This window comes from Schistocerca cancellata, chromosome 10 (assembly GCF_023864275.1).
Source record: "Schistocerca cancellata isolate TAMUIC-IGC-003103 chromosome 10, iqSchCanc2.1, whole genome shotgun sequence".
NCBI classification, from domain to species: Eukaryota; Metazoa; Arthropoda; class Insecta; order Orthoptera; family Acrididae; genus Schistocerca; species Schistocerca cancellata.
Window position 1 is genome coordinate 109,939,976 of NC_064635.1, and position 27,916 is coordinate 109,967,891.

Here is a 27,916-nt window from a genome sequence, read left to right on the forward strand (position 1 = left end):
AGTGCGTGCCGTCAGGTCGGCTGAGTTGGTAGTTGGAGCACTGAACACATGTTTCGGACAACCCCACATCCGAAATCATACTGATTAAGAACAGTTGATGTGGACCGACACGCTGTTGGGAAACGAAGCTGATAATTCTAACATTTTCGACTCGTCTTTGCAGCAGCCGCTTCACTGGCTGTGCAATGTGGGGAGAAGCGCCGTCTTGCATGAAAATGATCCCAGCTGTACATCCACTCCGTTGAAGGATCGGAATGACTGTGGAGCGCAAAAGACTCTTCTAGCGTTTACCAGTGACGATACTGGTAACAGGACACAGAGAACTCATCTCCTCGAAAAAGTACGGACTACAAAGCGACGTCTGCACATTGACGTGGTAACATTTGATGTGCGTGCGGATTTTCCGCTGCATTTCCGCGCACTGCCATGTCATTGGTGATGGGTAAGGGGTTCGTCTGTCCCTAGAATTTTCCATGACCGTTCATTTTAATGCGAGCACGAAATTCCACACCGAATTTTTGTCTTGCTGGCAGGTCAGCAGGAAGCAACTTCTGATCATGGATCATTTCTTATGGATAGCAAAGCAGCATTTTTCGGAGGATTTTACGCATTATGCTCGCATAATGAACTGCATGTTTTCAGACCACCGCCCGATCACTGTTGCAGTGCTGTGGCAACATCTTCGACAGTCATCAAATAAACTGCTTTCCTCCCTGTAGCACTCTGCTCTCCAAAAGAACCTGTCTTTTCGAATTTTCTAATCATTTACTGCAGACACTTAGCAGACATTGGACCAATGCCTTTTTTCATACCTTGACTGTCCGGATCTTCTACAAGGCTACGGCGCACAGTCAAAGTACCTGTGAAAGAGTCTTATCACGAGCGCTCCATCCTTCTCGGAGGCGTTCATGCAGAGGGTCACAGAAGCCGCGCGTCTGTTGGTGCACACATTCTGACTCTTACACTGCCATCTACCGGTAAAATTTTCGTTGATTTCTTTTTCTTCTATCATTTATACTGCGTCACTAATATGCTGTTAAAATTTGACGAAATTTTGACATGTGGTTGTCTTCCTAGTGCGTTTTGAAAGCGAAACTTTTTAATTATGGAAACCATGTACTTATAATGCCTATACGAGATATAGCCGGCATTCATAAACCCCCGTTATCATCTTGGAAAAGTACCTGGCACCATTAGAAACGGAGCATTGTGGATTTTGGTTAGCAGCTCTCAAAGTTTCCTTCTGTTGTCCCAGTCGCTCATAGAACATCAAGGAGGTTTCCAGTTCTGACATTGTACGGGTCAGCACTGCAGTATCAACAGTTCTGATTCCTCCACTGATTTGTGCACGAGCGGTAGCAGTGTTACTGACGGTGTGTAAACGCAATCCTTGACATCCCAGAAAATAAAGTTTCATGGCGTGAAAGTAGGAGAGGGAGAGCCCGTGGGATAGGCCCATCAGGACTCATCCACGTCAAAAAAAAACATGCCTTTCAGCCCATCTTGCTCGTTAAAACTCCAGTGTTGTGCTACACCGTATTGCTAGAAGATGATGGAGAGCAGCAGCGCTTCGATCTTTGGCTGGAAGATTAGTTCGATCACATCCAAGAAAATTTTACCCGTTGTGGATTTGTGCGGTGTATTCCAACACATTCGTGTTATGACCACGCGAAACTACACTGAGTGTCCAAAGTAACTGGTAAATCGCCCTAATATCGAGTAGAACCCCGCGAGCACGCAGAAGCGCCGCAAAACGACGTCGCAAGGACTTGATTAATGTCTGAAATTGTGCTGGAAGGAACTAACACCATGAATCCTTCAGGCCTGTCCATACATCTGTAAGAGTACGAGGAGGTGGAGACCTGTTCTGAACGGTACGTTGCAAGGCACCCTGGATATTGTAACGTCCCTTAGCAAAGGACATATTTTGTAGTAGAGAGAAGGTGTTGTGCATCGTGTTCTGTTGTTGTATGGAATTATGTATTTTTTTTATTATTATTTATTTTAGATAATATCTGTGTCGGCGAGTACTGAAACCGCACAGACGATAAATATCATACAGAGATGAAAAATATCCCTAGTATAAATAATACAGAACGAACAGTAATTTCTTTGTCTTCCTCTTGGAGTTACGGGAGTAAGATAGCCTGTGTCGCAGTTGTACAAGCTAACGTAGTCTTCTTTTGTCATGGTTAATCGATGTACGCCATTACGTACTCATTTTTAAAAAAGGTGTGTATTGTAGATAAGTTAACATATTTGAACGTTTTGAATAGAGTTATTTAATGGAACCTTGCATTATTATTTGTAGTAGCTTGCTTAAATTATTATCCCATCCTTTTAAGACATTTTCAGTTATTTAAATATTATCCGTGGTGCAGAGCTGCGCTACGAACGAACAAGCCGCTGCCGCGGCGCATTCAAACTGCATTAAAAGAAATCGATCATACCGCAAAGAAGCGGGAAGGTAATAGTGAAATAAAATCATCTCTTTCAGCTTCCGGACTTGCAGAGCAGAGCAGCAGATTTTATGATGTGTTTTGCAGGTTGACGCGGGCTGCTGATAATATATTGCTAACAGTACAAAAGAGATAATTTACCTTCGTAACAAAATAGGAATTTTGTTGTGCTTAGTTCTGGTCTGGCAAACCTTATAGTGAAAACGTATTTTTCTCCGACAATAGTCTCATGTTCTTGTGCTAGTCGTGGTAATTATTGGTGTTTTACGCTTAACAAAAATCCACTGCAAAATGTTGAACAATCTTTGCGAACTGTAACATCAGTATTTCATAACAAAGTAATTTTCATTTTTCAATAACTATAAAGTAGGGAAGATATGTTGATTTTTTTATAGTGAGTTACAGTAACCAAAAATGTTCCTTTGATAGAAAGCCAGATACAGAACAATAAGAATCCAATATATTCTGTGTTGTTGAAAATTAATGATTATAAAGAAATTCTTGGCACAGCATTACTAAAAGGTATTTCGCGGCTCTTTTCGTATATGCGTTGTTACGCAAATAATAATAATCACAATAATAATAAAACAAAACACAATAAATAGAAAAGAGTAATTTACGAGTTACGCGAAAATATGCTCAATAATGATCATGTCTAGGAGTTTGGGGGCCAGCGCAAGTGATTAAATGCAGAAAAATGTTCCTGGAGCCACTCTGTAGCAATTCTGGATGTGCGGGTTGTCGAATTGTCCTACTGGAATTGCCCAAGACAGTCGGAGTACACAATGGACGTGAATGATGCAGGTGATCAGACAGGATGCGTATGTAAGTGTCACCTGCCAGAGTCGCATCTAGACGTTTCAGGGAACCCATATCACTCCAACTGCACACGCCTCACGCCATTACATATCCTCCACCTGCTTGAAAAATCGTCTGCTGACATGCAGGCTCCATGGATTCATGAGGTCATCTACGTACCGGTGCACGTCCATCTGACATAATTTGAGACGAGACTCGTCCTACCAGGCAACACGTTTCCAGTCATCAAAAGTTCAATGTCGGTGCTGACGGGGCCAGACGAGGCGTAAAGTGTTGTGTCGTGGAGTCATCAAGGTTACACGAGTGAGCCTTCGGCTCCGAAAGCCCATATCGATGATATTTCGTTGACTGGTTCACTGGCTGACACTTGTTCATGGCTCAGCATTGACAACTGTAGCAGTTTGTAGAAGGGTTGCATTTCTGTCACTTTGAACGATTCTCTTTAGTCGTCGTTGGTTCCGTCCCTGCAGGATCTTTCTCCGGCCGCAGTGATATCGGAGATCTGATGTTTTACCGGATATACACCGTACACTCGTGAAAGGGTCGTACGGGAAAATTTCCACTTGATCGTTACCTTGGATATGCTATGTCCCATCGCTCGTGCGCCGTGTATAACACCACTTTAAGACTCACTTAAATCTTGATAACCTGCCATTACAGCAGCAATAACCGATCTAACAATTTCACCAGACGTTTGTTGTTTTACTTAGGCGTTGCTGACCGCAGTGCCTTATTCTGCCTGTTTACAACTCTCTGTATTTTAACAGGGATGCCTATACCAGTTTCTTTGGCGCTTAAGTGCACAAGCATCCAGCAACAACTGTGGGTTTTTTGGTCACTCTGGGAGATGGCACATTCCAACTGCAACATATGAGATATAAGTTAACATTATTACGTCAATGAATAAAAAGGCGTACCTGACTCAATACAACCATTTGCCACAGAACTGCTGGATAATTTACAACTATTATTGACTATTTAAGCATCACTTTAAGAACAAATTTACGGACTTATCACTTGGTATCCAATGCTCAACTTTTACAAAATTACATTTGCATTTGAGATTTGAATAATCCTTAACCCTCCACGAAGATGCTGACTACTTCAGCTGAGGTCACGATCTGGGGCAGAGCACTTCATCCTCTATGTTGACCTCGGTATGACGGCAGTGCTGTACTGAACAGGTGTGTCTTCTTTAGCCTCTTTCATTCATCGTAGCAGTCTGCAGCGAGACATTGCTAATTTCTGTGGTACCGATGTGCATTGACAACTTTGTGTGGGACCAGCATCCTTGGATGAGACCACAATGAGGACCTCATGCGCTTGATGGAGTGTGCTATAGTTATGTGACTACACAAGAGGGTACCAGCAGAGCACGAGAGGTGCTACAAGCGCCTCTATAGTCAGAACAAGGAGGCAAGGCAGAGTAGATGTTGGAAGAGGACCCTGGAGAACAGAGCATTGACGCTGCAAGTAGTTTTATTGAGGAGGTCAACAGATGGTATGGCCAACTGTAGCATGGACACCATTTGGCTGTTTTCTTTTCAGCGTGCAAAAGAGACAGCAGCTGAGAATGAGGAAGGGAGGAAGAGGGTTTCCGTTATGATGACCCAGTGTAGGAAGCAAGAGTGACATGTGTTGGTGGGTTGGTCGTAATTGGATTTTGCGGGGATCCGGACATAAAGACATCAAAACACAGTGAGGCTTTGATGCAGTCTGCCTCGGGACATTCTCCAGCCTCACTTCACTTCCACGGAAATTCTGCGCTACAGTTTTCTCTGGGAAGAAAAGTGAACCTACCACTCTATTGTGCATTTGGCCACACCAGACCTCAAGCTTCAGGCTATCACTGACGTGTTCACTTGAGTAAGTTTTTCAGAAATCTTAACTTAGCGACGATTTACATGTGCAAAAATGTTAGTCGTTGCTTCATCCGAAACGAATAACTTTTTCAGGTAACCATTACTAGCATCTAGAGAGACAAACTTGCAACACGCGGATACATACTGTAGAGGGCGATCGGTTGCTTATAATGCTTGGACTATTTAAGTTTTTCCGCAAAAAGGTGTGATTGTTTATGTAGCACGTTATGGACTGTTGGTCTTTCTCCCACAATTCGCCTGATCCACGACTTCAGGGTGCTGCGTTGAAACGCACCTTGGACTCTGGTAACACATGTTTGAGACACGGGAGGTCGTCCAGTTCGAGGAATGTCTTTAACATCATCAATCTCTTTTTTGAAGCAAATTATTATGCTTGTTTTCGCCTGTGGTGGCCTCCTATACTAGCGTCGATAATTTCGCAGTACTCTTGTCACAGATTTGGATTTGGAAAATCATATAAACGATTGTGCCTCCTCCTGGTCGGTCACCATTTTTGTGCTATCCAAGTACAATCTGCAACGAAATGAGAGGAAAACAACTTTGGCAGCTACTAAATGTCTTACAGCAAAGCATCATCTCTAATGGTTTCCATGCTATAATTTTGGAAATGCAAGCCGATATCTATGGACACCCTACACAATGGCACTAATCGTCAGAAAGTCTTTATCGTATATAGGCTCTTTAAATACAACCAACAGGTTTTTGTTTTAATTACATCGTCTTTCTTTTTTTTTAAAAGTTACGCATTTAACTCTGTTACACTTACGTGCCAGGTACACCAGTCTCTTACGAATGAAGGAGGAAGTCTCTGATCTCGTTGATGTCTATTTTTCGATCTATCTGAGAAGGGCACCAGACATGGGATCAGTATCCTATAAGTCACCATAGCAGCGTCTTGTACGCAATTTTTTTACAGCTCTCATGCGCTTTCCTACAAGCCTACGAAGAAACTTAAGTCTTCCTTCCTCCTTATATATCTATAAGCGTTGTCTTCTTACAGTATCTCCTAACATGTTGTTTTTTTCTCTTCCAGATCTCCTGTAATGTGTGTCTCTGGTTTGATCAGTGCTTCTTAACAGTTCTTCATTCTTTAGTTTTACTATCTATTCCATCCTCATCCACACCCTCATCTCACGGGCTCCAATCAATTTTCTTCGTCCTCCTTATTTAACACTTCCCAGAGCCATTCAAAGACGACTCTCTACATGAAGCATGTAAAAAGACTTTTTCTCAGCTGCTTGGTAAGTTGTCTTCATAGTAGTTTCTTCGTTTGATGGGTACATGACACAAACTCCTTCATTAAGGTGTCTAATCTTTTGAACGTTTGACTTATTCAGTTCTAGTATACAAAAACAATGTCTAAGCAGTTCTAAGTGTTCTGAATGGTTTCAGAAGTAAATAACACTGCATTATGACAAATTAAATTTCCCTTTTCTTCCTGAGCCTTTGATCCCCTCCATCCCCCCCCCCCCCATAACCACAATGGTTGATAATACATGTAACAAAAATTACCTCAGTAATGCTATGGTTAACTGCCATCCCATACTATTGGCAGCTTATTGTTAGTTCATCTTCAACCACGGGCACCTTGTCGCTGGCGCATTTTATACATTACTTCCTTTTACACGAATTCCTTTACAACGTTCTACAAACATATATTGAACAAGGTGGGTGAGAAACAGCATGCTTGTTCGAGACCCTATTTCGTAGAATAATTACGGTCTTAATTAGCTTGCTGTTAGTCCAGTGTCATCTCTTTCGTCTTAAAATTTGTGGGATTTCTATTGCACTGTATCAAATACTTTCTCCAGATCGCCATAGATCAATGTCCCTCTCCTTTTAGATATTGCTCTGTCGTGTAGTTCTTAGTAAGCATATTGCATCTTGAAAGCCTTCTTAAATTGTAGTGTTTTTCATGTACACAGCTCAGTTTTCTACTCTTATAATCGCCTTTTCAACACACTATGTAACTCTTCACTTTTATTGGGATTTTTCTGTTTTTCAGCATGTAGGTCTGTAATATCTGTTGTCAGAAAAGTGTTGGGCATTTTTTACATGCATATATGTCATTGCATTAGTGTTTAGTATCCTTTATTTACTTACCTCCTCTGCCCTTAAATAATTCTGTTTGCAGTCAGTCATTCTATTTACTCCTCGAATTTTCATTTTATTAAAACCCTTTCTCACTTCATCTTCCATGTTTGTTTAATCTTCTTTCGCTGTCTGTTCATCTACATACATGCCAAATGGTCTTTGTTTTGGCTCATATTGTTCATCAGTCTACACTGTCCATGTGACCAACACTTCTCGTTAGTTACTAACTGGAAGCCAATCCTTGGTATCAATCGTAATTCCAATTTTATATATCTTATTTCCTTTAAAGACCGTACATTATATTGTACTAGCTTCGACTGTCTATTATCTTTCCTCACCATTTCTCCTTTTCTACGGCTATATCTCCTTTTAGTTCATTACTTAGCCTTTTATACATTTCTGTCCCTCAGTCTGTCGGTATACTATTTCATTTCCTTCTCTCCTCATCTTCTTTGCTATTTCTTAAGTTACACAGTCTCTGTCAGTTATACTACTTTGTCTCATATCTATGTGCTTCTTAGCCCCTTCTGTTGTAATATTTCTCATCCGCATCCTTTTGACGTTTTGATATCTACAAGACACTATTTTATTAGTTTAAATGAGCATGTATCAAGCTGCTAATTGAAATGTTATTCAAATCAACTTGTAACTTCGCCGCTTCTGTGTTTCTGTCTATCTGAATGAATCTTCCCAAAACTGTCTACCAAAATTTCTCTTAAATGATTGCCAAATAAAGTAATTCCTAACTTAAACTCGTGCATGTTGCACAACAGCCACTATATTGAATTATACAAAGACTAAGTATGATTTGCTCAACACTGTCTACAAACTGAAACATACTGTTTCTATAAATATGCAAAGCTGTGCCGTATGTAATCTGGCTTCTGTAATAAACGAACCATTGAAATTACGAATAAATTCCTAGCTGTAAACTGTATTTTCATTTACTTATTTATTTATTTATTTATTTATTGTTCCGTGGGACCAAATTAAGACGAAGTCTCCATGATCATGGAACGAGTCAATACATGAAATTATAAAACGATATTAGAAACAGATAAAATGAAATATAAATAAAAACATATTCAGGTGACAAGTCGTAAGTTTAAATAAAGAAAATCAACAATGTAACAGTGGAATTTGCTTAATTTTTCAGCTCTTCCAGGAGCTCCTCGACAGAATAGAAGGAGTGAGCCATGAGGAAACTCTTTAGTTTAGACTTAAAAGAATTTGGGCTACTGCTAAGATTTGTGAGTTGTTGTGGTAGCTTATTGAAAATGGATGCAGCAGAATACTGCACTCCTTTCTGCACAAGAGTCAAGGAAGTGCATTCCACATGCAGACTGGATTTCTGCCTAGTATTACCTGAGTGAAAGCTGCTAACTCTTGGGAATAGGCTAATATTGCTAACAACAAACAACATTAAAGAAAATATATACCGTGAGGGCAATGTCAGAATTCCCAGACTATTGAATAGAGGTCGACAAGAGGTTCTCGAACTTACACCACATATAGCTCGAACAGCCCGTTTTTGAGACAAAAATACAATTTTTGAATCAGAAGAATTACCCCAAAAAATAATACCATACGACATAAGCGTATGAAAATATGCGAAGTAGACTACTTTTCGTGTTCAAGTGTCACTTATTTCAGATACTGTTCTAATGGTAAATAAAGCAGCATTTAGTTTCTGAACAAGATCCTGGACATGGGCTTTCCACAACAGCTTACTACAGGGCTTAACAACTGGCCTGTTTTGAGCGCGAGTACTCGCGTTTGCTCAGGCACGTGCTCGCGAGCAGCTGCAAGGTCGCGGAGTAAGAAGGGTGGGAGGGGAGGCAGGGGAAATGCGCGCGCACGTATGAATAGGGCCGCAGCGTGCCTATTGAATTCGCGCCGACTGTGTAACGTTAAAAGTACTACGATCAGTTCTAACAGTCACTTCGCTGGTTAGGAATCATGTCAAGTCGCCGTTGTGTAACCCCAACCATGCTTTCGCAGTTCAACCCCCATTGGGAGGAATTGTATCTGTTTACTGAAAAAGATGGTGTTGCAAAATGTTTAGTATGTCACAAAACGCTGAATTCTTTTAGGAAATTTAATTTGCAGCGACATTATATGTCGTACCACGCGAAAGACTACGGACGTGGAAAATGTGATTGACCAGATCGTGCACAGGAAGTTATTAAACTTAAAAGGAAGCTATCCGAAGATGATCTGGACAACGAAGAAAAATCAACTGAGGCAGCTCTCAGAGTGGGTTACAAAATTGCTTTGCTTTTAGCAAAATCCCTGCGCCCCTTAACTGATGGCGATATAATAAAAGAATGTTTGGTAGTTGCAGCGGAACATTTGTGTCCATCTCAAGTTGAACAGTTTCGGATTGTGCCATTATCTATCATGACCACTACGCGTCGCATACAGGACATGGCAGACGACATCCAGAGCCAGCTTGCAAATATCTGTAAAGATTTTATGGCGTATTCTCTAGCTCTGGACGAAAGTGTTGATATCACTGGAACATCGCAGCTTGCCATATTTATTAGAGGTGTTAATAGAGATCAGCAGGTGAGGGAGGAGCTCCTCGATGTAGTAGCCATGAAGAACACTACAACCGGAGGTGATATTTTAAGTAGTGTTGAAGAAAGTGTTGAAAATATAGGATTGTCGTGGAATTCTTTAGTTTGAGTGTCTACAGATGGTAGAGGCATACACTAAGCTAGTAAAATTATGTGGCACGTATACATTCTCCTTTATTTGTTTCATTTGTCGCAGTAATAATTCGTGAGTGATATCCCTGCAGGTGGCCGTGGATTAACATCGACTGGCGGCAGCTGTTGTGTGTCCCACGTGACTCTCCGCACTCTCCGCTCTGGTCCGGTAGTGGGGGTAGCGTGCTCGCGCTGCTCCGTGCTCGCGCCTTGCTGCTCACAGCTTGCTCCACGAGCACGTATGTTGTGAAGCCCTGGCTTACTATCTATCCAAACGCCTAGGAACTTGAACTGTTCCGTCTCGCTTATAATATGCCCATTCTGTCTGATCAAAATATCGGTTCTTGTTGAGTTTTGAGTTAAAAACTGAAAAAAACTGAGTCTTACTGTGATTTAGCATCAAATTGTTTTCCACAAGCCACGAACTTATTTCATGAACTACATTATTTGATACTGTTTCAATATTACACACAAGATCCTTCACTACCAAGCTGGTGTCATCAGCAAACAGAAATATTTTTGAATCGCCTGTATTACTAGAAGGCACATCATTTATATAAATAAGAAACAGCAGTGGCCCCACCACCGACCCTTGGGGAATTCCCCATTTAACAGTGCCCCATTGGGACTGAACATCACTACCACTCTCAATACTGCGGTGAATTACCTTCTGCTTTCTGTTCTTAAAGTAAGAGGCGAACCAATTGTAAGCTACTCTCCTTACTCCATAATGGTCCAGCTTCTGCAGTAATATTTTGTGGTCAACACAGTCAAAAGCCTTCGTTAAATGAAAGAAAACACCTAGCGTTCGCAGCCTTTTATTTAATCCGTCCAAAACCTCACAGAGAAAAGAGAATATAGCATTTTCAGTTGTTAAACCATTTCTAAAGCCAAACTGAACATTTGACTGCAAATTATGTGAATTTAAATGCTCCAGTAACCTTGTATATACAAACTTCTCGATAACTTTAGCAAACACCGATGGCATAGAAATAGGTCTAAAATTGTCAAGGTTATCAATGTCTCCCTTTTTATAAAGTGGCTTCACTACCAAGTACTTTAATCGGTCAGGAAACCGACCACTCCTAAAGGAAAAGTTACAGATATGGCTAACTACTGGGCTAACATACACAGAACAATACTTCAGTATTCTGCTAGATACCCCGTCATATCCGTGAGAGTTCTTGGTCTTCAGTGATTTAATTGTTAACTCAATCTCCCTCTTGTCAGTATCATGGAGGTGCATTTCAGGTAACAGTCTTGGAACACTTTTTTCTAAGAGCGCTATATGATTCCCTGTTGGGACTAGGTTTCTATTTAGTACACCAGCTATATTCAGAAAGTGATTATTAAATACTGTACATATATGCGAATTATCAGTAACACGGACATTCCCACTACGCACTGATTCTATATCCTCGACCTGTCTCTGCAGACCAGCCACTTCCTTTACGACTGACCATATGGTTTTAATTTTATCCTGAGCCTTAGCTATTCTATCTGCATACCACATACTTTTTGCCTTCCTAATAACATTTTTAAGCACCTTACAATACTGTTTGTAATGGGCTGCTGCATTTAGATTTTAACTGTTTCTAACGTTTTGATATAATTGCCACTTTGTTCTACAAGATATTCTTATCCCTCTAGTCAGTCACCTAGGCTGCCTGTTTGTGCTAGTACCCTGTTTTGAACGTTCTAACGGAAAGCAACTTTCAAAGAGCACGAGAAAAGTCTTGAGAAGAGCATTATATTTATCGTCTACTGTATCAGCGCTATAAACATCTTGCCACTCTTGTTCCTTGACAAGGTTTACAAAGGTCTCTACAGCAACTGGATCAGCTTTCCTAAACAGCTGATTACTACATTTAACACGTGCTGCAGCACAAAAATCTTTTAAAGTTAAAATTTGTGCATCATGATCTGAAAGGCCATTCACCTTTTTGCTAACAGAATGCCCTTCTAGTAATGAGGAATGAACAAAAATGTTGTCTATGGTTGTTCTACTGTTCCCTGTTGCACTCTCGTTGGAACGAAAACGGTTTGAATACGATTATATGAATTAAAGGGGTCTACCAGCATCCTCTTCCTTGCACAATCACTTTTACAATTAATATTGAAGTCACCACATATAACTAACTTTTTGTATTTCCTATAAAGTGAACCAACAACCTCCTCTAGCTTTAGCAAAAATATTGTGAAATCGGAGTCTGGGGAGCTATAAATAACAACAGTTAGAAGTTTAGCTCCATTAAATTTAACCACACCTGCACAAAATTCGAACACCTTTTCAGTGCAGTACTTTGAAACATCAATTGACTCAAATGGGATGCCTTTTTTCACATACATGGCTACTGCCCCACACCGCAAAGAGCTCCTCGAAAAGCTGCCAGCCAACCTGTATCCTGGTAAAGGAAGCCTCTGAATTATCTCCTTATTTAAGAAGTGTTCGGATATACCAAGAATTTCAGAGTCAACATCTATAAGCAGTTCACTAACTTTATCTCTAATACCTTGTATATTTTGATGAAATATACTAATTCCCCCATTACTCAGATACCTAAGCTTAGTCAGAAGTGGTTCCTTTGTTAGAGAGACTTCCCTTAAGCAGGAATACCTATCACCTGACTTCAATCTAAAAAAGGTGCAGCTCTAACACCCACTACTGCAGGAATTTTCCCATGAGTGATCCCACCAACCCCACCTATGCTGTCACCTATAAGCTTTGCCAATCTCCCCTTCCCATACCTGTTGAGGTGCAGGCTATGTCTAGTGAAACCCGTCCTGCTGATAGACTCCACCGACACCACTGAAATGTGACCCATGCTTTCTGTCATCAGCGCACCCCCAAGTCTCATGTTATTACGCCCGACGGCTGTATTAAGATGAGGCCGATCCCGACGCTGAAACAGTTCCACGAAATGCACATTCGTGTTGCCAGTCTGAGTGGCTATCTTTTGCAGGTCACCATCTATGTCATACTCTTCATCCCTATCAATACTATTAACAGCCCCACCCACAATCACTACCTGATTCTCTATAGTAAAATCCCTACATAACCCCCCGATGTTAACAGTCACCTGAGCCAATCCTGCATTAGGCTTCACAATGCTGGTGACCTGGTACTCACTACCCAGCACTTCCTGCAACTGCTGGTCTACACCTCTGCCATGAGAACTACCTAACAGCAGAACGTTCTTCTTCCTCTTTGCTACTGTCCTAGCCACCGTAACTACTGAGGTCTGCTGCATACTTCCTACATCTACAGCTACTAGAGATTCCTCTTTACTAGACTCTGACAGCTGGTCATACCTATTGTAAACACCAATAGTAAAACTATCTGAAAATCTTCTTCTCCTAGCAGATCTCTTGCCAATAGACAGCTCCCATTCCCTAACCCCCTTCTCCCTCCTCATCCTATCTAGCTCCTCCTGTGTGTTTTTCAACTGCACCTAAAGGGCACAGATCTTACGCTCCTGCTCCTCTATCAACTTACTCTTGCTACATAACCTGCAGTTCCAGGAGAGGATCTCACCAGAATGCCCACTGGCTTCCCCACTGCATTCCCCCCAGTGAAATACTTCGAACAGGTCTCACACCGCAATCCACTACTCACGAACCTACGGCAAAGCCCACACTTCTCACTCATGGTAAAATTTTACTTTTTCTAAGCTCCGCTACTACAATTAGAAGATGTTAAAAACCTGACTACAATAATCACAAACGTACTCTACAAGGGAAGTAACTACTATTATTAACAGTATTAATAAACAACAAATGTGAATACAACAAAAGACTAATACAGAAAGAGAATCAAACGTCTAATGACACAGTAACGAAGCTGAAAACAGTTCCCAAAAGGTTCTTCTGAAATTATTTCGCCAGAAAACACAAAAAACACCGGTTGAAGACTACTAAAGTTCCTAAATAAACCACTATACACAAACAATTAATTAGTACTTAGCTTTCGATGCACCGCTAGAGCTGCAACTGGTCATGCTTTGAGAAATATACTTGCACGTTTTTCGAAAGCAGCGCACTACATATAAGAGCAAAGCAGTATTGAAAACTAATATTGAAAATTTCATAGCACAAATTGCAATGTGCATACATACATAATTAAGTTAATGATGTTTTGAAGTTGCAACTGATAATACTTGACATCTGACAAAATTCAGATGAAACTCTCCATTCAAACTAATGCTTTTAAAAACAACTGAATGTTAAGAAATAGTATATAAATAGCATGACTGCAAGAAACACCTTTAAGGAAGGGGCATCTTATAATCCCATCGCACAATCCATTATGATATTGCTACTATCTGAACTTCGTTACTACAGTCTCAATAACACAAAACAATGCTACGCACCTGCGTGCTTTTCTCAATATCCGAACATTCTATACAAACTCACAAATAATGTCCTTAACTTTTAATTACATCAAAATTATTCATACACCACTTCCATGAATCTCATTCTCACTTATAAACAAAATTTCCTTCTACTCAACATTGTCTCGCTTAAAATGTGTGTAACTTTGCTAGCGCTTCAAGTAGAGGCGGTGAAGCAACACAAAGAATTGTAGCGATAGTCAAAGGCTATATGTTTCAGCTTTGGGTGATCTATGCATGTTGGAATTTACGTAAGAAACGAAATTTATAGAATAACCAAAATAATATTAATACAAATGTTGATGGTGTTAGGACAGCAACCAGCCACAAATCTACTTTGAGTTCCTTTATTCAAAGGAAACCGTTACCGGTTTCGAATCGAATCGAATCGAAACCTACGTTTCACGACAATTAATCTATAAAAACACACCAAATGTCAGAAAGAAAGCGTGTAAACCGTCTGATGATGAATCGCAACTATTCGAAACCGGTAACGGTTTCCTTTGAATAAAGGAACTCAAAGTAAATTTGTGGCTGGATGCTGTCCTAACACCATCAACATTTGTCTTCAAAAACAGCCACGGTCTCCAACATATCATCATATGACAAAATTGCATAGTATCATTACATCACAAACTTCCAATCAGAGATACATTTATGTGTGATTTGTACCATAACAGCGAAATCACAACTACACGCACTTCTATTTCACCTCTTTAACAGTCGCATCGTATCGTAGATTGGTTACTTTCTTACGTTGGCAGTTGATGAGCGTCAACATGACTATTCTGAAAAACACACTTCAGTGCCTGGTAAAGGGTTCATTGAACCACCTTCAGAATAATTCTCTGGTATTCCACTCGCGAATATTGAGAGAAAAAACGAACATCTATATCTGTGCGAACTCTGGTGTTCCTTATTTTATTATGATGATGTTTCTTCCTATGTAGGCTGGTGTCAACGAAATATTTTCACATTTGGAGGAGAAATTTGGTGATTGAAATTTCGTGAGAAGATCCCTCCACAATGAGAAACTTATCTATTTTAATGATATCCACGCAAAATCCTATATAATTTCCGTGACTCCCACTCCCCTATTTCTTGACTGTACGAGATGTGCTAACCTTCCTTGAACTTTGTCAGTGTACTCTGTTAATACTATCCACGTGCACTAGTACTCCAAAAGAGAACGGACAAGTGAAGTGTTGGCAGTCTCTTTAGTACGCTTGTTGCATCCTTTCAGCATTCTGCCAATAAAACGCAGTCTTTGGTTCACCTTCACCACAATATTTTCTGTGTGTTCATTTTAGTTTAAGTTGTTCATAGTTGTAATTCCTTAAGATTTCATTCGTTTATCATGTAACCGAAGTTTAACGGATGCCTTATATAACTCATGTGGATGACCTCACACTTCATTATTTAGTGTAAACTGCCAATTTTCGCACAATACCGATATCTTATCTAAATCGGTTCGGCATTCCTTTTGGTCTTTTGATGACTTTACTATACGATAAACAGGTGCATCAAGTGTTATTAATGGAAGACTGCTGCTCAGGTTGTCTCCTAAATCGTTTATATAGATCAGGAACAAAAGAGGTCCGGTAACACTACCTTGTGGGCCTCCATAAATGGCTTCTGTTTATGTCAATGACTTTCCGTCACTTACTACGAACTGTTACCTCTCCAACAGGAAATCACGAAGCCAATCGCATAACTCAGATGATAATGCATTAGCACGCAATTTGATTACAAGCCATCGTGAGCTACAGTGTCAAAGGCCATCTGGAAATCTAGAAACACGGATCAATAAGAAACCTTTTGTCGACAGCACTCAACGCTTTGTGTGACTAGAGAGCAAGTGGTGTTTCACAAGAATGATGGCTTCTAAATCCCTATTGACTATATGTCAATACAGCGTTCTCTTCGAGGCAATTCATAATGTCCGAACACAGTATCTTTTGTCGAACAAGCCGTCGTATGAATGTTAAAGACGGAGCTACTGCATAAAAATAATCTGAAAGGAACTTAACTGGTATACAATCCGGACGAGAAAACTTGCTCTTATTAAGCAATGACCATAAGATCCGAATGGGGAACTGATCCGGAATCCTTTACCAATGTGTGTACATACATAATAAATTGATTGAATGGTGGTAATTCAAACTGGTAAGAAATGATTTTTGACAAAACTCAAGTGAAACTCTATGTTCAAAAGCGATGCTTTAAAAATCAACTGAATAGTATTTGCATAACATAACATCAAGAAATTATTTGAAGCAAAGGAAATCTCATCTTCCTTTCACAGCAATCTGTATAACAGTCCCATTACTTTAACTTCGTTACTACAATATTAATAACACAAAGCGACGCTACACATACATATGCTTACCTCAGTCTCTCAGCATTTCACAAAAACTTACAATAATCCTTTTAGCTTCGTACTCCAATATCAGCAATCTTTTATAACTCTTATAAAGAAAATTTCCTTAGTATTCTTCAAGATATTTCTGCTACTCGACATTGCTCAACTTAGAATGCGTGTAACTTAGCTATCGCTCTCATTTAGAGGCGGTGTAGCAACACAAAGATATTATAGCACTAACCAAAGGTTACTCAGGTTTTGCTGTGTGTGAGCTATGCATACCGATATTTACGTAAGAAACAGAATTTACAGAGTGACTAAAATCTACATCGACATCTAAATCTACATGGTTACTCTGTAATTCAGACTGAAGTGCCTGGCAGAGTGTACATCGAATCATTTTCATACTACTTCTCTACCGTATCACTCTCGAATGGCTGGTGGTACAAAAGAATACCAAAATTTTTTCCGTTCGAGCTCTGATTTCTCTTATTTTCTTATGATGATCATTTCTCCCTACGTCGGTGGGTGTTGACAAAATATTTTCTCATTCGGAAGAGAAAGTTGGTGATTGAAATTTCGTAAATAGATCACGCCGCAAAGATAACTGCCTTTGTTTCAATGACTGCCATCCCAACTAGGGTATCATACCAGTGACACTCTCACCCCTATTGCACTGTAACATGAAACGAGCTGCCCTTCTTTGCCCTTTCTCGTTGTCCTCCGTCAATCCTACCTGGTAAGGAACCCACACCGTGCAGCAGTATTCCAGCAGAGGATGGACAAGTGCAATGTAGGCTGTCTCTTTAGTGGGTTTGTAGCATCTTGTAAGTGTTCTGCCAACAAAGGCGCAGTCTTTGTTTCGCCTTCCCCACAATACTATCTGTGTGGTCTTTCCAATTTAAGTTGCTCGTAATTGTAATTTCTGGGTATTTAATCGAATTGACAGCCACTTATATTTGTGCGATCTATCGTAAACCCAAAATTTATCCCATTCCTTTTAGTACGCATGTGGATAACCTAGCACTTTTCTTTGTTTAGTGCCAATTGCCACTTTTCGAACCATACAGAAATTCTCTCTAGATCATTTTGTAATAGGAATTGATCGTCTAATGATTTTACTTGACGGTAAATTACAGCGTCATCTGCAAACAATCTAACTGGGCTGCTCAGATTATCACCTACGTCAGTTATGTAAATCTGGAACAGCAGAGGGCCTATAACACTACCTTGCAGAACGCCAGACATCACTTCTGTTCTACTCGATGATTTACGCTTCACCACAACGAACTGTGACCTCTCTGAGAGGAAATCACGAATCCAGTCACACCACTGAGACGATACTCCGTATGCACGCAATTTGATTAATAGTCGCTTGTGTGGAACGGTATCAAGAGCCTTCTGGAAATCTAGGAATATGGAATCGATCTGAGATCCCTTGTCGACAGCAGTCATTACTTCATGGGAATAAAGAGCTAGCTGCTTTGCACAAGAACGATATTTTCTGAATCCGTGTTGCGTATGAAGCAATAATTAAAATACTTCAAGGTGATTCATAATGTTCGAGTACAGTGTATACTCCAAAATCCTACTGCAAATGTCAGTGATATGGGTCTGTAATTCTATGGCTTACTCGTATTTCCTTTCTTGAATATTGGTGTGACCAGTACTACTTTCCAGTCTTTAGCGACAGACCTTTCGTCAAGTGAGGGGTGGTATATGATTGCTAAGAAAGGCGCTATTGTGTCTGCATACTCTGACAGGAACCCGACTGGTATACCACCTGAACCGGAACACTTTCCTTTCTTAAGTGCTTTGACTTGTTTCGCAACACGTAAGATGTCTAGTTTTATGTGACTCATGCTAACAGCTGTTCCTGTTACGAATTCTGGAATATTTACTTCTCCTTTCGTGAAAGAATTACGGAAAACTGCATGCTTCACAAGCTTCACATATGAATTATATTTCTGTGTGACATGCACCATTATTGCGGAACCAGAACTGCACATACATCAACGGCAGATCTGTGATCATTGTCTCGCATCTAAGGTGGTTCACTCCTTTACATCGGAAGTTTGTGGCCAAAGAGTCATTGCAGGTGGACCATCTGTGTGTGTCTGTGTGTGTGTGCGTGCGCGCGCGCGCGCTCGTGTGTGTGTGTGTCTGTGTGTCTGTGTGTGTGTGTGTGTGTGTGTGTGTGTCTGTGTGTGAATGAGGCTAGCGGATGGCCGGTGAATGGTAATGACTTTCCACAGGGCCGGCCAACTGCTGCCGATGTAACCAAGTGTGTGTGTGTGTGTGTGTGTGTGTGTGTGTGTGCGTGTCATGTGCGTGCGGCTGACGCGGCCGCAACTGACGGCCTGAAGTCCCGGCGACAAATTGGCCGCACAGGGCACAGGCGCCCTACTGCTGCTTCTCTCATTATGTAGGCGTCGGCGGCGTTCTAATTGGGTCGTGCCAGCCGCCGGCGTTAGCATGCTAATGTCGCCCCACACACACACACACACACACACACACACACACAGACACAGACACACACACAAGGATACATGTGCACACACACACACATACACACACGCACACACACACACACACACACACACACACACACACACACACACATGCACACGTACACACACACACATACACACACAGTGTGCAGCGTTGCACTTCACCCCTGGCATCACCACTACCCGGTCGTGCAGTGTGCAGCAGAAAGAGAGACAGCGTTGCGTTTGAGAGGAGAAGTTGTAAACGTTTGCAATCGCCATCCGATTAGACGGTGGTTCTGCCCTATATGGGCAGCGTTGCGCTGGACAGGAGAAGCTGTGAATGTTTGCAGTCGCCATCCGATTAGACGGTGGTTCTGCCCTATATGGGCAGCGTTGCGCTGGACAGGGGAAGCTGTGAATGTTTGCAGTCGCCATCCGATTAGACGGTGGTACTGCGCTATACAGGCACAACAACGGACTTAATAGCAGTGCTAACGAAAATTACAGCAAGCGCTACATGTGGGCTACGATGCGAAATGTTGCCGTAGTGTTTGTTGGTATGTGTCAGTACGGTCAGTTATCATCTCCCTGATTGTAATGGGGCACGTTCCTGTCGCCTCCAATGGAATTGTTTGTAGGATTAGCGTTCCAACTCGCGGAATTCCTGTTTATCGGGAACAGGTACCTTAATCAATTAGCTCAATCGAGCACCCCATTGGATGCTTCCAAATCCTTCCCAGTTTAGAAGAAGACATAACTATTATTCTGTGAGAAACTTCGAAGAAGCGCAAACTCAGCTTTATAGCTTTCATTCGTCTGCCTCGAGAGTCAGTTCTTGTTTTACAGTAACTAAAGGTAATTAATATGTGATGCAGAAAGAGACAACCAGAGGTTGCAACTCGATGTTAACTTTGTACATGACTGGTTTCGGGCTATGCCCTCTCTCAAATAAACGAATGTTTCCCATACAAATAGCAGCACATAAACTGGGTACATATGGGTATTGTCCCAACTAATTTTCAAACCATACACACACATGCCTGATTTACTTGCTACTATTTGGGATGGACGTTTTACAGTAACTAATTTTTGGACCATATGCATATGTACCCACTTAATTTACTGCTACTTTGGACAAGACTTTTTACGTGGCAAACGTAAGTTCATTTGAGAGCAGGTATAGCCCAAAAGCAGTCACTAACTAAATAAACATCCATCTTAGTTGCAACTCTGGCTGTCTCCTTTTGCATCACAATCTAAAATAAGCTGCAGTCTCAATATACCGAGCGTGCTGGAGTTATGAAAGGTATTTAAATTCCATCTTTCCAGTTACTACAAAATGCATACTTATATTCCCATAGGCATAATTTTTAATGCCTTAGAACATCTTTGATAACGTTCATACGCAGCACTCGTCAGTTCTTCACACCAAACACAGTAAACTACAACACCACTAGTATTTGATTACGTGCTCTTAGCTAAACGTTTAGGAAAGTCAATAAGCGTGTCGAGGCGCAAAGCAACGTGAAATTTGTGTCAAAAACATGCTGGCAATGGGAGGAATACCTGGATAAATCTATACAGATGATACCTCCAAATGTAATCCGACAGCGACGGTGTTTTAAAATAACAAAACGAAAAGCTTATGATGATAAGCATTTTTTTTCCTTTTTTGCGTGTGTGTTTGCACAGACGGATTTCACATATCCCTAATACAGTGACAGAAAAAATCCTAATACCAAGTTGTAATTAACGTGAAGTAATGTTTTATGTCTGCCTGGAGTGGTAAACAGAAGTTGGAATTGGTAGCAGGACGTTGTAATGGTCGCCTAGTCGTAGATATTCCTAATTGCTATAATCGCACTATTTCACTCCCATTTACGGAGCTTGTTAGCACTTGATGTTGGTTTGGCACCATTAAAATGCATTGTGGTAATCGCTGCTGCTTGCTGGATCGCTGCTGTGTCTCGATGGTGATGCTGGCTCTAAATCTGGTTGTCTAGGGTTAAAAACATGAGGTCCCGTGTTTTTTATGTGCTTTTGATGATAAAGAACGAGCGAAACCAACAAATATATAAACTTCAAATATTTATTACTTTGGTGGCCATCTTAATTCCACTGTCCACCAAAGACCATGACACAACACAAAGTAGTACTTCCTTTACATATTCTTTGCATTGTTTATCCACCTCAAGCAGTAACACACAAACACACTTTACCAAAATGACATTCCGACTGCGCCCCTGACCCTTCTTGCTGCTGGTATTTATAACATTGTCAAAGAACTACTAAAAAGAGATATACTTTATTAGTCACATGTACATCTGTCATCATAATTTGTGCAGAAAAGTTATTAATTTGCATCGAGTGACATAATTTAACGTGTTATTAAAATGACAGACAGATTTGTTGACTTGACAATAATTCTTTGTTACAAAGAGGCCGTTTTTTAGAAGTTTGTCAATTGACTTCTCTAATTTGCATAAATAAGTAAATAACATGAATTATTAAGAATTACATTGGTTATCGTCTAAAATAGGATTGATTACATGAATACTGAGTGAAAATGCTCTTAGTGAACAAATAGGTTTCACTGGGTGATTTTTATTTAAGGAGATCCAAAATACCTAAGTTGGCCACTATTTTTCGTACTTCATATTAATTATTAAAGATGAACTTAGTGTTTTTACATGATGACATTTGCTGTATCAGTGATCACCTGATATTAACTTTTGTGTGGGTCAGTTATTCAGTATAATTTAATGGGTTGACTGTTTATGGAGACATGTTATGCAATCATTGTTAACATACACAATAACTTTTCTATAATCATAAATACTCGTTAAACTGGTTGAATTTGGAGGGTATCGCATACTTCGGTAAAGCAAAGCCTTCAATATATTCCGTTACAACGTGACCGGGGTGTGATGCAAGATTTGATGGCCGAGAAAAGATAAGTCTCAAAGCAAGGCGCCAGCGATCAGGTAGATTACTTATCTTTATTCTCCACACTGAAGCAGGCACCGTCTATTGCTCTCATAGCAAGTAGCTACGTAATTAAGTTCACAATACAATTCACAAATTCACAGTGCAATCCAAATCGTAACTAAGTTCTAGGCCCAAGGTTGTCATATGAGATCTATACAATAACACTTCGATATTAACACAGCTAGCGAGCAAGAGCGAGTGGCCACGGCGTCAGGTCTGTGGACCCGTTATTTCTGGTGGCCATAGAGGGAGCTGCAGGCAAGAACTGTTGAATGGCGCGACGTCTTCAGCCGGAGATAACGCCATGGACCTCCGGCGGCCGCGACGTGAAGCTGAGGCCGACCACCGCGCAGGTGCGGTCGGGCAGAGCGACGGCAGGGCGCGCGTGATTTGGTTAGGTCCGCAGACGTAGCATAATGAAATTGACGGGACACATCTGTGTACCTGATTACAGGTTAATGTATGTGCCAGATAAGCCATTGCAAATTTAAAATTCTGCTTCATTAATAACCGGAGTAACCGTCATACCCCCCCCCCCTCCCCCCATGAACCATAGACCTTGCCGTTGGTGGGGAGGCTTGCGTGCCTCAGCGATAAAAATAGCTGTGCCGTAGATACAACCTCAACGGAGGGGTAGCTGTTGAGAGGCCAGACAAACGGGTGGTTCCTGAAGAGGGGCAGCAGCCTTTTCAGTAGTTGCAGGGGCAACAGTCTGGATGATTGACTGATCTGGCCTTGTAACAATAACCAAAACGGCCTTGCTGTGCTGGTACTGCGAACGGCTGAAAGCAAGGGGAAACTACAGCCGTAATTTTTCCCGAGGGCATGCAGCTTTACTGTATGGTTAAATGATGATGGCGTCCTCTTGGGTAAAATATTCCGGAGGTAAAATAGTCCCCCATTCGGAACTCCGGGCGGGGACTACTCAAGAGGATGTCGTTATCAGGAGAAAGAAAACTGGCGTTCTACGGATCGGAGCGTGGAATGTCAGATCCCTTAATCGGGCAGGTAGGTTAGAAAATTTAAAAAGGGAAATGGATAGGTTAAAGTTAGATATAGTGGGAATTAGTGAAGTTCGGTGGCAGGAGGAACAAGACTTCTGGTCAGGTCACTACAGGGTTATAAACACAAAATCAAATAGGGGTAATGCAGGAGTAGGTTTAATAATGAATAGGAAAATCGGAATGCGGGTAAGCTACTACAAACAGCACAACGAACGCATTGTTGCGGCCAAGATAAATACGAAGCCCACACCTACTACAGTAGTACAAGTTTGTATGCCAACTAGCTCTGCAGATGACGAGGAAATTGAAGAAATGTATGATGAAATAAAAGAAATTATTAGATAGTGAAGGGAGACGAAAATTTAATAGTCATGGGTGACTGGAATTCGAGTGTAGGAAAAGGGAGAGAAGGAAACGTAGTATGTAAATATGGATTGGGGCTAAGAAATGAAAGAGGAAGCCACCTGGTAGAATTTTGCACAGAGCACAACATAATCATAGCTAACACTTGGTTTAAGAATCATGATAGAAGGTTGTATACATGGAAGAACCCTGGAGATACTAAAAGGTATCAGATAGATTATATAATGGTAAGACAGAGATTTAGGAACCAGGTTTTAAATTGTAAGACATTTCCAGGGGCAGATGTGGACTCTGACCACAATCTATTGGTTATGACCTGTAGATTGAAACTGAAGAAACTGCAAAAAGGTGGGAATTTAAGGAGATGGGACCTGGATAAACTGAAAGAACCAGAGGTTGTACAGAGTTTCAGGGAGAGCATAAGGGAACTATTGACAGGAATGGGGGAAAGAAATACAGTAGAAGAAGAATGGGTAGCTTTGAGGGATGAAGTAGTGAAGGCAGCAGAGGATCAAGTAGGTAAAAAGACGAGGACTAGTAGAAATCCTTGGGTAACAGAAGAAATATTGAATGTAATTGATGAAAGGAGAAAATATAAAAATGCTGAAGGATATGCTAACTATCGTCTCGGCAAATGAGAGCGTACTTTGTCATTGAACCATAGCTAGAAAAGTCGGTTGTACAACTGGGGCGAGTGCTAGGAAGTCTCTCTAGACCTGCCGTGTGGCGGCGCTCGGTCTACAATCACTGATAGTGGCGACACGCGGGCCCGACGTATACTAACGGACCACGGCCGATTTAAAGGCTACCACCTAGCAAGTGTGGTGTCTGGTGGTGACACCACAGTTAATGTATGTGCCAGATAAGCCATTGCAAATTTAAAATTCTGCTTCATTAATAACCGGAGTAACCGTCATAATACTGAATGGAAGTATGCAAACTTGCATTCATTGTGTTATACAAGTGTCGGATGTTAATTTGTGGTCTGAAGTTCTATGCCTGTTGCAGTTGGTCAATACAGTTACAATTAATGCTGTCTGTGGATTTTCATCCGATCATGTCCCGTATGAGCTCGATTGGAAACAGATTTGGTGATCGTGCAGGCGAAGGCAACATTCAAACATATGTACAAGCAGGTTGAGTTACCACATCGGTACGTGGGCGAGCGTTATTCAGTTGGAAAACATGTGCTGGAATGATGCTCATGAATGGCAGCAGAACAGGCTGAATCACCAGAAATAAATTTGCACTCAGGATGTGTCGGTTATAAGCTACAGTGTTCCTGCTTTCATACGAAATAGCATGCTACACGTCCATTGTGTCTAGGCCGTATTCAGGGTGTTACAAAAAGATACGGCCAAACTTTCAGGAAACATTACTCACACACAAATAAAGATGGTATGTGGACATGTGTCCGGAAACGCTTAATTTCCAAGTTAGAGCTCATTTTAGTTTCGTCAGTATGTACTGTACTTCCTTGATTCACCGCCAGTTGGCCCAAGGAAGGTAATGTTGACTTCGGTGCTTTTGTTGACATGCGACTCACTGCTCTACAGTACTATCATCAAGCACATCAGCACATAGCATCATGAGGTTGTAAGTAGGCTGTTTAGGCACTTATATTGGTAACGCCGCCGCCACATAGCGCTCCGTATGAAAATCACTGGCTGTGCTGTGTGCAGTCTGTGGCTGGGTTGCATTGTTGTAATACTCGCAATTGTAGCGTTTGGCAGTTGGCTGTTAACAGCGCGTAGCACAGTTGGAAGTGAGCCGCCAGCAGCGGTGGATATGGGGAGAGAGATGGCGGAGTTTTGAAATTTGTAAGACTGGATGTCATGAACTGCTATATATATTATGACTATTAAAGTGAATACACTGTTTGTTCTCTATCAAAATCTTTCATTTGCTAACTATGCCTATCAGTAGTTAGTGTCTTCCGTAGTTTGAATCTTTTATTTAGCTGGCAGTAGTGGCGCTCGCTGTATTGCAGAAGTTCGAGTAACCAAGATTTTTGTGAGGTAAGTGATTTGTGAAAGGTATAGGTTAATGTTAGTCAGGTCCATTCTTTTGTAGGGATTTTTGAAAGTCAGATTGCGTTGCGCTAAAAATATTGTGTGTCAGTTTAAGCACAGTCAAGTGTAATTTTCATAAGGGGACGTTTCAAGGTTAGCGTTCATCACGAACGTGGTTTTGCAGTCAGTGCAATGTTTACAAATGCGGAGTTGGCAGATGCACATTTGATGTATGGATTAGCACGGGGCAATAGCCGTGGCGCGGTACGTTTGTATCGAGACAGATTTCCAGAACGAAAGGGTCCCGGCAGAAAGACGTTCGAAGCAATTGATCGGCGTCTTAGGGAGCACAGAACAATCCAGTCTATGACTCGCGACTGGGGAAGACCTAGAACGACGTGGATACCTGCAATGGACGAGGCAATTCTTCGTGCAGTTGACGATAACCCTAATGTCAGCGTCAGAGAAGTTGCTGCTGTACAAGGTAACGTTGACCACGTCACTGTATGGAGAGTGCTACGGGAGAACCAGTTGTTTCCGTACCATGTACAGCGTTTGCAGGCAATATCAGCAGCTGATTGGCCTCCACGGCTACGCTTCTGCGAATGGTTCATCCAACAATGTGTCAATCCTCATTTCACTGCAAATGTTCTCTTTACGGACGAGGCTTCATTCCAACGACATCAAATTGTACATTTTCACAATCAACATGTGTGGGCTGACGAGAATCCGTACGCAATTGTGCAATCACGTCATCAACACAGATTTTCTGTGAACATTTGGGCAGACATTGTTGGTGATGTCTTGATTGCGCCCTATGTTCTTCCGCCTACGCTCAATGGAGTACGTTATCATGATTTCATACGGGATACTCTACCTGTGCTGCTAGAACATGTGCCTTTACAAGTACGACACAACATGTGGTTCATGCACGATGGAGCTCCTGCACATTTCAGTCGAAGTGCCCGTACGCTTCTCAACAACAGATTCGGTGACCGATGGATTGGTAGAGGCAGACCAATTCCATGGCCTCCACGCTCTCCTGACCTCAACCCTCTTGAATTTCATCGATGGGGGCATTTGAAAGCTCTTGTCTACGCAACCCCGGTACTAAATGTAGATACTCTTCGTGCTCGTATTGTGGACGGCTGTGATATAATACGTCATTCCCCAGGGCTGCATCAGCGCATCAGGAATTCCATGCGACGGAGGGTGGATGCATGTATCCTCGCTAACGGAGGACATTTTGAACATTTCCTGTAACAAAGTGTTTGAAGTCACGCTGGTACGTTCTGTCGCTGCGTGTTTCCATTCCATGATTAATGTGATTTAAAGAGAGGTAATAAAATGGGCTCTAACATGGAAAGTGAGCGTTTCCGGACACATGTCCACATAAAATATTTTCTTTCTTTGTGTGTGAGGAATGTTTCCTGAAAGTTTGGCCGTACCTCTTTCTAAGACCCTGTAGAGGAGACGCTTATTGCATTTGGTCAATGCAGATACAGTTAATGCTGTTTGTGGGTTTTTGTCCAATCATGTCTCATATGTGCTCGATTGGAAATAGATTTGGTGATCCAGCAGGCCAAGGCATCATTCAGATATCTGCACAGTGTGTTTACTTACAACATCGGTATGTGGGCGAGCGTTATTCTGTTGGAAAACACACCCTGGAATGTTGCTCATGAATGGCAGCACAACAGGCCGAATGACTAGAGTGTAAATTTGCACTCAGGATGTCTCGGATAAAAGCAAGAGTGCTCCTGCTTTCATACGAAATAGCATCCTGCACGTCCACCGTGTCTAGGCCGTATGTACGAGGTGCATGCAAATTCTAAGGCCTCCGCTTTTTTTTCTAATTAACTATTCACCCGAAATTGATGAAACTGGCGTTATTTCTCGATATAATCGCCCTGCAGACGTACACATTTTTCACAATGCTGACGCCATGATTCCATGGCAGCGGCGAAGGCTTCTTTAGGAGTCTGTTTTGACCACTGGGAAATCGCTGAGGCAATAGCAGCACGGCTGGTGAATGTGCGGCCACGGAGAGTGTCTTTCATTGTTGGAAAAAGCCTAACGTCACTAGGAGCCAGGTCATGTGAGTAGGGAGCATGAGGAATCACTTCAAAGTTGTTATCACGAAGAAACTGTTGCGTAACGTTAGCTCGATGTGCGGGTGCGTTGTCTTGGTGAAACAGCACACGCGCAGCCCTTCCCGGACGATTTTGTTGCAGTGCAGGAAGGAATTTGTTTTTCAAAACATTTTCGTAGGATGCACCTGTTACCGTAATGCCCTTTGGAACGCATTGGGTAAAGATTACGCCCTCGCTGTCCCAGA